Source organism: Quercus lobata, chromosome 1 (genome assembly GCF_001633185.2).
Source record: "Quercus lobata isolate SW786 chromosome 1, ValleyOak3.0 Primary Assembly, whole genome shotgun sequence".
NCBI classification, from domain to species: Eukaryota; Viridiplantae; Streptophyta; class Magnoliopsida; order Fagales; family Fagaceae; genus Quercus; species Quercus lobata.
The window spans coordinates 38,674,638-38,686,035 of NC_044904.1; the positions used below are offsets into that span (position 1 = coordinate 38,674,638).

At 37.0% G+C, this 11,398-nt stretch overlaps 1 long non-coding RNA gene across 2 annotated transcripts; it reads left to right on the forward strand.

Annotated features, from left to right (window-relative positions):
* The first annotated feature begins 5,545 nt into the window (after positions 1 to 5,545).
* Positions 5,546 to 8,205, forward strand: LOC115953529. Of its 2 annotated transcripts, none has more exons than XR_004083745.1 (6): positions 5,546 to 5,974; positions 6,102 to 6,278; positions 6,659 to 6,808; positions 7,042 to 7,211; positions 7,825 to 7,931; positions 8,034 to 8,205. It is a non-coding gene; the product is annotated as an uncharacterized LOC115953529 (long non-coding RNA). The 2 variants fall into 2 exon arrangements; XR_004083746.1 differs by having other exon boundaries at positions 5,547 to 5,974; positions 6,679 to 6,808.
* Positions 8,206 to 11,398: the final 3,193 nt, after the last annotated feature.

The following is an 11,398-nucleotide window of genomic DNA, read 5'->3' on the forward strand; positions in this document are numbered from 1 at the left end:
TGTCCTTTTCCTTCAAGACACTGCCAAGGGTGAAAATAGCCAAATACCACATTGTGGTAAAGTTTGTGGCAATCTAGCATTGTTTGGAAAGTATTTAGTAACCTACCACTTTTCTAGTACTCGAGTTTCATACAATCGAGTTGTAAATGAAACTCGAGTTCCTAGTGAGTCTACCAACATGACACCGGCTGAGCTAGATTTTGGGCATTAAGAAATGCCACCTGGTACTCGAGGTTCTCAAACTCGAGTACTGTGTGTCTTGAACTTGAGTTCTTAGGACTCGAGTACCATGTTAGTGTAATACACAGTACCCGAGCTCCCCAAACGCGAGTATGGCTAGGGTTTATAGTTCCAGGATGCCCACCATACTCGAGTTCATTGAACTCGGGTTTGGCTCGAGTTGCAGGTCCACCATACTCGAGTTCAATGAACCCGGGTTTGGCTCGTCCTAGTACTCACCATTTCACTCACGTCTAACTCTCAACTCCCTCTCTCTCTCTCTCTCTCACACACACACTTAGTCTTACTCTCTCAATCTCACTCTCAATCTCCCTTTCGCTCTCACTAAGCTTGCTCTCAATCTCCCTCTCGCTCTCGCTTTCGCTTTCGAGTTCAATGAACTCGGGTTTGGCTCGTCCTAATACTCACCATTTCACTCACGTCTAACTCTCAACTCCCTTTCTCTCTCTCTCACTCAGTCTTACTCTCTCAATCTCACTCTCAGTCTCCCTCTCGCTCTCACTAAGCTTGCTCTCAATCTCCCTCTCAATCTCGCTCTCGCTTTCTCTTTCGCTCTCACTCTCACTCTCACTCTCGCTCTCCAATGTACTCACTCTCAAATCTTGACGTTGACAATATCAAGGTCTTTAGTTGGTGATCTGCATCTTCAATTTCGAATCACAAGGTACATATTCAATCTTACTCTCAATATTTGTTTGACCATTTGGTTTAGGACGGTTTGGGGGTTAGGGTTATTTATGGTAATTGGGATTGGGATTAAATTTAGAAGCTAGGTCCATTGATTTATTGAATAGGACCACAACCTTAGCTATTTAGGCCACCACAAATCTTTCATGGCTATCCAATGCACCTTGCTTCTTGATTATTTTCCTTTGTGTTTCTTTTTTTTTTTACAACAAATTATTGATTTCCATTTTGAGTCCAAATTGGATTATGGATAACATGCCCTATCCAAAATGTTGTGAAGTTTGGGGCTCAAAATTGTTTAAAAATTGCTGTAAATGTACGAGCATCAATACCCTAGACATAGTCACCCTCCTAATTATATGAAAAATGGAAAAACCTCAATCTAAACCACATATTTCTATGTATAAAAAAGTAGGAGCTCAAAAAAATGGCTAAAATGTTTGTAATGAGTGCTTTTGTTTCAATAAGGGTAATCTACTAGTAGTCCATTGAATCTACTTGTAGGGTATATAGCCACTCTCTTTTGAATGACATTCAAGCTTATAAAAGAAATTTATTAAAGAAAAAGTAGGAACTCAATTTGTGAATTTTCCTCATGTGTCATGCTCCTTAAAAAGAGAATTAGAATGTTTATGCTTTGCATTCAACCTAAAGGGCCAGTAGTCACTTAATGGGCCATTAATCATCTTTAATTTATGCTAGATATAGACCCACATCAAGCGGGACCCTCTGTGAGTATTGTCTTGACGAGGCAACCTGAGCATCATTCAAGTTTGCTTTGGGATGCTCCTTTGGTAGGCAAGGTATGCACTTGTACAAAATCGTAGTCAATGTATATACTACAAAGATTTTTCTTACTACGCACTTGTCCCTAGTATTGACATTTAAGTTTGAAGCGTAATTATTACGTTAGTGAATGCTATTATTAATACAACGATGCTCCATTTGTAGGAAGTGCCAGGTGTACTGGCTTGTCATCATCGATCTAGTGGTGTGCCTGAAGGTGGGTTAGATCCACGAATTGCTGCTTATATCACATATACGGGGTTAGATGGGCTACTTCAGGTCCCAAATATAGACCTTGACCATGCATTGATCATGGCGTTGGTGGAGAGATGGTGGCCGGAGATGCACTCATTCCACTTGCCTCATGATGAGATGACCATCATGCTATAAGACATGGAGGCTATAATGGGGGTACCTGTAGATGGCTTGCTGGTGGTGGGATTTACTAGTATGGGTGATTGGGTTGACTTCTGCGCCGATTTGCTAGGCTATAGGCCGCCGGGCAGAGACGTCGATGCTACTGAGAACACCGCAATGCTATGTGGGCCGAGGTTAAAAGCGTGTTCGCTCGAGTCACAGTTTAGCAACCCTTTCTTGGCTAATGCCACTAACTTGCTTGTGCAGCAATACACTCGGTTTTACATATTAGAGATGTTGGGTGGTATGTTGTTTATGGACAAGTTTGGCGAACGGCTCTCAGTCATGTATCTGCAGCTTTTCAATCCAATTAGCAATGGAAAAAATTTTAGCTGGGGTAGTATAGCACTAAGTTGGCTATATAGACACCTTTGTAACTCATCAAAGAAGACAGCTAAGCAAATTGGTTGTGCACTGCTATTGGTGCAGTTGTGGGCGTAGGCCAAGTTTCCACACATATGTCTTGTGATGAGGCATCCACACCAGGCACTGCCCTCAGGTCCACTTGCTGTTAGGTATATAGGATCTTAGATAGTTACCGTTTTACATTTCTGCATTAACTTTTTCGCATGGGAATTATGTAAGTAACTAATATGAAGGTTATGTTTGTGTTGTTTGCTAGATGGAAAGTTGTTAAGTGCACAATTGAACATCCAATGCATGTCCTACGTGCCTATCATATGTCACCTGCTTCGCTACAGCCAAATCAGGTATCGTGCCTTTGTTGGGGACTACTTTGGCATGTAGTTGTTCTACTTATAAATTACTTTAGAATGAATAAACATTTTTTATTTTGGAGTTAAACAGTTTTGGCATGTATTGTTCACATTAGTTACACATTTTTTCTAATTATATTGTTAATATGATTGTTTGCATTTGTTGGATCATTGCAGATTGTATGGGAGCCATACAAGTCTGTGTTGGGTTCCATGCTCGCATATTGTATGGCAAGCCAACATATATGGAGGTCTATTGTGTTGCTCATACATTTTTGGGTGGTTGGAGGTCATCACTCCGAACGTGTTCTCTGACAGTTTGGGATGAAGCAAGACATACCGGTTGATGTCAATACTTCACAAGATAACACTCCAGGAAAAGCAAGAAAAAAACTGGGCATGCCACACATATTGCTAAATGGGCTACACACGCCATAATTGTCGATGCACCACTCTTTCATGGGGAGATGAGCTACAATGACGAGCATATGGTGTGGTTTCCTCCCCGCACTCGACGCCATATTACAAAAGAGACCTTGTATTGGGACACTTTGGTAAGTTTACAAAGGCTGTTCTATTACAAATGTACATCGCTTTGCATAGTATAGTTCAGCCTACTAATACTACGCTTGTATACTTGTGACAGGTTGAATCATAGTTGAAGATTCTGGTGAAGTGCAAACTAGGTTCCGAGATCTACACCGACTGTATTGATACCTTGAAAGCTGTTGAAGAGATCGGTCAGTTGACCTTGGACGATGCACGCGCTGCGGGCAATACGAGTGAACCGGTTGCAAGGCATGGTCAACGAGCAGGTGGACATCAAGGGCATGGAATAGCCGTCAATCTGGTTAGCGTCATATATCTAGTCGATGTCACACACCCATGCTTGACCACACCATGGAGGAGGCAAGTCAGTCAATAGATGAGATGTGTTTGGACACTGGTTATGACATGGATTGCGATGCGACTAGTCCACTACCATCCATGGCACATGATGATGCGGGTCCATCCCATAGGTTTGCCCATGGGGAGACATCTCAGTCCCCATCCATGGTTCGTGATGATACCTACCCACCTACATCCTTTATTACATCTCTGTTGCCCACCACTCGTACTTCTTCCCCATCGACCACTAGCACTGCCCCCACAGATGTACATGGTAGAGATGAGATGAGATTCATGCCCACCCTTGGTGCTGTCCCCCCTGAGTTTGTACACACCGAGTTCATCTAGACAGAGATACCCACCCCCCCTACTAGAGGCTTCACACATTGAGGATCGGCCGCGAAGGCCACAACGGACACGGACACATCCTCTTAACTGTGGGATTGGAGATGGTACTATATTTCGATTCAATACCAATTACATATACATCTCTTCATAATTAAATGATTTGCATATTAGTATTTGCTTGTGTTCTTTTCAGGCAAGGTGAGACCAGTCAAGCAACCAGTGAGGAGAAGAAAACATGGATGATTTTTTATATTAAATGGCATGGGTGGAACCAAAAATGGTGCTCTCCAAGTGGTGTGTTTCTCTTAAGAATACTATTTTTAATTCAACTGTGGGCATTTCTTAAAGGGGTAGAAAAACCATCTTTAGAACATATTGCTGTCCTTTAGGAGCATGGTGAATAGTGTGGCTTTTGCAATAACTATATATGTGCATCACATGTGTGTTTTGAGAAAAACATCTCCTAGGCACTATATGCTGATTTTTCCAAACTACTTTGTAGCTAATCTTTGTCTATACATGTATGTATGTATGCACTATATGCTGATTCAAGTTGTATGCAACTGAGTACAGTGCTATGTTGAATTTGGAGTTCCCAACTTTCTTTGTTAATTTATTGAATCACATCTAGACGCTTTACTTTGTATTAGTGTTTGTTTCCCTTTGTAGAAAAAATTGAAAATAAATATGGTAATTGATAAGGGTGTTGCAAATGATTTAATGAGTCACACACAAGGAAGTCGACAATTCCTATAGGCCTATTAGCTTCACGCGCATATGCAGGACAAAAGCAGCGACACCATAAGCTGACGATCCCACCACGATACCCGACGGGCAAGGCAAGTGGTCGACGAGGGAGAAGATGCCGATGGGCGTGAAGAAGCCAACGAGTCCAGCCTAGCTTAGCTTGACCTTCACGAATGTCTATACATGGAAATGTCTTGTGCCCTAATCAGAGGAATCTCTACAAGGAAAGAATCCTGTAAAATACAAGCATTAATGAGAATCTTCTCTATAAGGAAATACCTTCTTCGCCAAGAAACAAATGTCAGCTCCACACTACTATATAAATCCCTAAGCCCTCACAAATCAAGGTATGCATAATTTTTCCCAGTTCTGGTACTCTAGAGTTATAGAAATTCTCTCTAACTTAACCTTCGAATGACATTTGGCCGGTACCACACTGGTACTCTTTATAAGGTCTTCTTTGTTTTCGTTTCACAGAATTTGTCCAAAATACGTGGGGATTGTACGACTCACTGACGATTTTTGGCATCACCAGTAATCAAAACCAAATGGATGAGTTTTGGAATTTATTCCTTGGATTGGCATCATAGCATTCTCATTCTTGACACGTATGAGGAAAAAAGAAGCAGCATTCTCGTGCTTACAATTTATACTTCTAGCAGTCTTAAGCTAGTTTTTGGAACTTAATATAGAAATCAGTCGCTACTATTTCCTAATCAGGTTTTTAGTAACATGAGTTTGTTTTAACTTGAGATTTATAAATAAGAGGATTTAATTTTACATTCTTTTAATGTCTGAGAATGCCAGTCCTCTCTTCAAAAAAAAGAGAATGCCAGTCCTTTGGTGCTTCCATTATATATTCAAGACATTACTCACAGACTCACAGCATTTGATACTCTCTAACTCTCACACTCTCTTACTCTCTCAGACTTAGTCACTAGTCCCTATATGCACTGTCCCCTCTCAGCCACACTTGCTTTTCCCCTTTCTCTTTTTCTCTCTTTTAATTTTTTCCCTTCTCTTTCTCTCCTTCTCTCTTTATTTATTTTTTCTATTGCGGATGCAGAGATTATTAATGGGATTTTCTCAAATGTTGTCTTTTTTTATGAAATGGTTGTGGTCACTCAAATCAACCACCAAAACAGGTATGGCATAGATCTCTGGTACTAGGCACATTTTTCTTTATTTTTCTAATGTGGGTTTTTCTGTTTTTGGTTGATGGTAAATTGGTAATCTAAAATGGTGGGTTTCATGGGACTTTAATGTGTGCAGCAATTTCTGGCCGTCCAATGATGAAGTTTGAAAGTGGGTATACTGTGGAGACTCTGTTTGATGGAAGCAAGCTTAGTATTGAGCCTTACTCAGTTGAGGTGTTGCCTGGTGGAGAGCTTTTGGTTTTGGACTCTGCTAATAGTAACCTCTATAGGATCTCTGCCTCTCTTTCTCTATGTGAGTGTTTGTTTTGTTTTGTTTATGTAATGGATTGGAAATATTGCTTGCTTGGTTCATCTTCTCTTCATTGAGTTCCTTTTCTATTTTGTTTTGAAAATTGTTGATTTGGGTGTGTTTGGCTATTTTCTGTTAAATTTCTACCTCTGTTGGCCATTCTATTCTGAGAAGTTTAATGGGCTTGCTTTCTATGTATAAAATTAAAAAATGTATCTGTAAGTCCAACAGTTGCCTTGAGCTTCATTGAATTAAGGTCCTTGTTTTCCAGAATGTATTTTTATTCTTACATTTTCTTAGCAACCAATAAGTAATAGTTGTGTCACGAACTTGGAACAGCATAAAACTTCTATGTCCATATAACTCATCCATTAATTTTCCAGGATATGATAATTTTTTGCAGAAAGGTGCTGCAAGCTGCTTGTGGCTTGCATCAAAGCTGGAGGAAAGCAAGACAAGTCCTTAATGCTTTCCACAAAATAGAGTGTAGGATGCAGAACTTACCGATAGAGCATTTGGAGGTTAATTTACAGGTTAAGCACCCGCCTTCTTTTCCATGGAATAACCTGTTTATCATTTTCTTCATTGGCACAAGAGTTTAATCTTTCTTCTTCTTTTTCTTTTTGGCAACCACCGAGTATAATGGCTTTGTCTGAATAGGTGGTTAATTTTAGCACTTCAGGTGTCTTTGCACTTATCCTATTTTTCTCTAAAAATGCAATAAATTCTCATGGTTTCCTTCTTTATCCTGTTGCTTTTCTAACAGAAATATCATGACCTCAAGACTGACTTGAGCAGAACAGAAAGACATATATTCAAAGAGATGGGATTTGTTTGTCATGTTGAACATCCTCATAAATTCATATCTAACTACCTTGCCATCCTCAAAACACCTCCAGAACTGAGGCTGGAAGCTTGGAATCTAGCAAATGATAGGTACTTTTTGCAAATTAACTACTCATGGACAAAAGTTATGCACTTCCTTTTCTTATTATTTGGCTATACATTTAACAAGGGAACTTTGCATCTAAAATTTGTATTCTTCAGTTAAGTCATACTTATTAGAAAAAAAAAAGTGTCATTTAGTTTACATATCTATATAGATAGTATTCATAACTATCAAAAAAAAAAAAAAAAGACAGTATTCATTGATGTCTTTAGTATCATATAGAATCTACATTGTATAATATTAGATTTTTGTAGGAAGTGTTCATAATTTGACTAGTATGTTTGAGTCAGTGTACACTAAATACTCTTTGGACAATGTATAGTGCTTTTATTTTTGGTTGGCTACATAAATCCTTCTTCTCCAATCAGCCCTATTTAGGATATGACTATTTAGTCGATTAGTCAACAAGATCAACCAGCACAATTGGATATGACTATTTAGTCAATTAGTCGACAAGATCAACCAGCACAATTGGATAACTTTGCAGTTTAGTATGTCATAATGGTGCTTTATAGGTGAACTTCCATGTCTGATTCTTTTTTGATAATCTTCCATGTCTAATTCTGATCAGCATATGTTTATCCTATGTGTACGTTTCAGGCAAGTGCCCAGCCATTTCTTGTGCTTGGTCTTTTGGTGACTACTTTAGCAACCAGCCATTGAATTTTCAATTGGGGCTTTATAAAATGATGCTGTGGAGAGTACTGGTAAGCCATTAGAAATCTTGAATTAGTGTTTCTTCACATGTTTTGTTTTGGAGCATAACAAATATAGGATTGAGTTTGATGTGTTCATTTTTCATGTTGCAGCTCAACAAGTTCAAGCATCAATGCTGCAGATTTGGGCTTGCAATAGTATAGGATCTTTTTGTGATGAATAGGATCTTTTTGTCTTATGATCATTGATCTCTAGTTAAGGCATATTTGATGCTAAACACTGGTCTCTTCATGTCCATGAATGAAATGCCGACTTTTAATTTTAGTCTTTTATGGAAATAAAACTAAAATGTGGATTCCAAGGTCTTCTCCAGTATGCGCGTTTACTAGTGGCTTTTATTTTTGATTGGTCTCTCATTCAAGCTGCATTGTTAAGTTAATAGTAATGAGATGGCAAGGGCAGTATGCCGATTCAGGTGTCAATACATATGCTGATGGTCAGATGCATCATACATCCAATCAGAGGATGGAAAACAAACCTGTTCATTTCCAGGGGTGACTAGGGGCCTTCACTCCTGAGAGGGAGCATCCATATGGGAACTCGAAAGCGGAGAGACAATGGAGATGGGAAAGGGATGAGTCCAAAATGTCAAATTCAATGGCATCTCATATGTTCAATGAAGGCAAGTGGTATAATTGTTTTCTGTGTTTGTGTGTGAGCGCATTCCCATATGTAATAATAAGGCTCCCCATGGGATAGATGGAAATTTTGCTTATTTATATGTTTACCATGAAGGGGACAGGAGTAAAAGTTTTTAATTACATTGAGATATAAACTGTTAAATCTGATTTTTTTTTTTTTTTTTGGTTGATCTTTGTAGTCTTAGAGATCTGGGTTTTATCTTATTTAAGTCCTTGCCTAAGGCCAATGTATAACTTATTGCCTTGGAATTTTCTGTTTTAACGGTTTATGTCAAGTTTTTTCTACCAAGAAGGGCAAATTGTGATGTTTGGCCCTATAATTTTATAACATTTTTTACTTAATTTAGTAGTTTTTTTTAGAGAGTTTTAATCTATGACGTCCACTCCTGATAATAGCTCTTTATCATTTATCATCAAACCAAGGCACCAATCAGTTTTTGGTATAGGCGAAAATTGAACTCCAGATCTTTTATACAACCATTAAAGACTTTAACAGTTGAACTAACTGGAATCCACATCTCATTCCCTTTCCTAATAATTCATTTAGAAAATTTTGAAGAATTAAGACAAGTTCCAATTGTAATCCCAATAAATGTACATTCTGATTTTTCAACGTCTAGATCTCATGTATAGGCCTTTTTGAATATACACCACTGTTGGTTTCTTTAAAAAAAATTTCCCTTCGTGTGTGTGTGTTAAAATACTTAACATTCTCAAAAAATAAAAAAAGTATTTACATAAAAGAGTACAAATATATTTACATAAAAGGGAAAATAATGTATTTATATGTGCGTCTCATACACACCTATGTTGCTATAGAGGACCTGAAACCATTTGATTCTATATTTAAAATATTGATACAATTTTTTTTCCCTTATTGGGTTACACTCTTATGTCTTCAATTGAAATAATACGTATATGATGTTGAACTTCGTTGAGTAAAGGAATAAAGTGGAATGGATTGAGTAAATTCTTTTGATAATTTTTATTATTATTTATTTTCAAAATATTATAAAAATAAAAATAAAAATGTTATTTATCCAACTTACACATGAAATGGAATTAGGAACGTGGGTTTTTCGGTTTATGTAATCTTATTTATCCTATTTTTTTCATAAATTGATTTTTATGAACTTTAGTTTATGTCAATTTTTTTTTTCATTTAGTCATTATTTTTTATGCAGTAAATAGGAACTTCTTCATTGGACAAATAATATGTATAAAATATTATAAAGAAGTACAAATTAATGAGAATTAAAAAAAAAAAAAAAAACTCAATAAAAGCTACTAGAGAAAGGATATTGCTAAGACCCAAAACCAGGGATCATTTTAATGGTGTTCTCATGAAAGCGACATTATTCTTTGTGCTACTGATGAATTTACCACTTTTATTAAAGTGTTCTCTCCATTTGTGGTGATTGTTATAGACATTGTATTGTAGGTCAAGTGTATCTGACTTGCCAGTCGAACGATGGTACAATAAGATGATTTCTCTCTCTCTCTCTCTTGAAAGAAACAAACTTTCATTTGTTAACGGGCTTGGAAGGTAGATAGTGAAGTTACAAGAGTTGCTCTGTGATTCGAACCATTAAGAAAAAAAATAGAGTCACATGCCATGCTGTTTAATAAAAATTGGGTCTTAGAATTTGTATTTGCGTCAAACTAGTATCTTTTTTTGACCTGGGTAAGTAATATAATTTAATGTGATATTAAATTTAACCATAAGTTTTACAATTTTCTATTAAATTAATAAAATATTTAAATAAAAAATTCACATAAATTGTGACTAATACTCCACCATAGTAGTTTTTAGTTTTTTTAAGTTATTGTTGGGTAGAAACTGCCAAAGTGGTTGTTGGAGAGAAGGGGACATTTAATTAAAGGAACTCGAGTGTACAAAACTCGAGTTCTATACTTATTACACACACGAACTTACTGGCATCAACCATCTCAATTAATGCATAATGAATGGTACTTGAGAGTACTAAACTCAAGTATTGTTTTTTTTTAGAATTCGAGTTTGTTAAACTCGAGTACCTCTTAACTTTCTAGCCTTTCGTCAACTCTCAACTATTTTCAGTATCTACCTTTCCAACTTTGTTTCCTCTAACGAGGCAGAAGCCTTACTGGTCTGAAGAAGTAGAAGCCTTACTAGTAGTTGAGTCACCATCTGCAAGTCTTGGGTTGTCAATGTTAGTGTCTCCATCCAAGATCAACGTGCTGTTCATTTTCACCTTTGGGTCAACTCTGCTGTGATCAGTACATAGAGGTAATAGTTAAATACTTAGTCAGATTGTGTTTGTATGTGGTTCGTATAAAATTTTTATGCATGAGGTGTATTTCATGTAATCAATTTTGCAATATTAACTATGTACAACTGCTGATATATATATATATATATATTTATTTATTTATATAAAATTTTTTTGTCAAAATAAATGGAGTATAAAAGAATCAAGCTTGACCATATGATAGCAAATACAAAGCACGCATAGTAAGATTATTTTATTCAGAACCACTATATCAAGGAAACATGAAAAACTAATTGCTTGTTAGATGAAAAATATGCAATTCCTTTTAATTTGTAAGTTACACACATAAACCTAGTGGGGTGTAAACACATGAAAATTTAGCAAATCCTTTGAAAATATTAGCATTTCGTAGCAAACAAAAGCATGCTAACTCATTACATTGGATAGAGACCAATATCAAGATCTGCAATGCCTATATCCAGAAACTATAAAGGTCATAAAACCAAGTCACTAGTTTAGTCCTCTAGTTATTAATTGAATATGGGCTCAATCTAACAACACCTT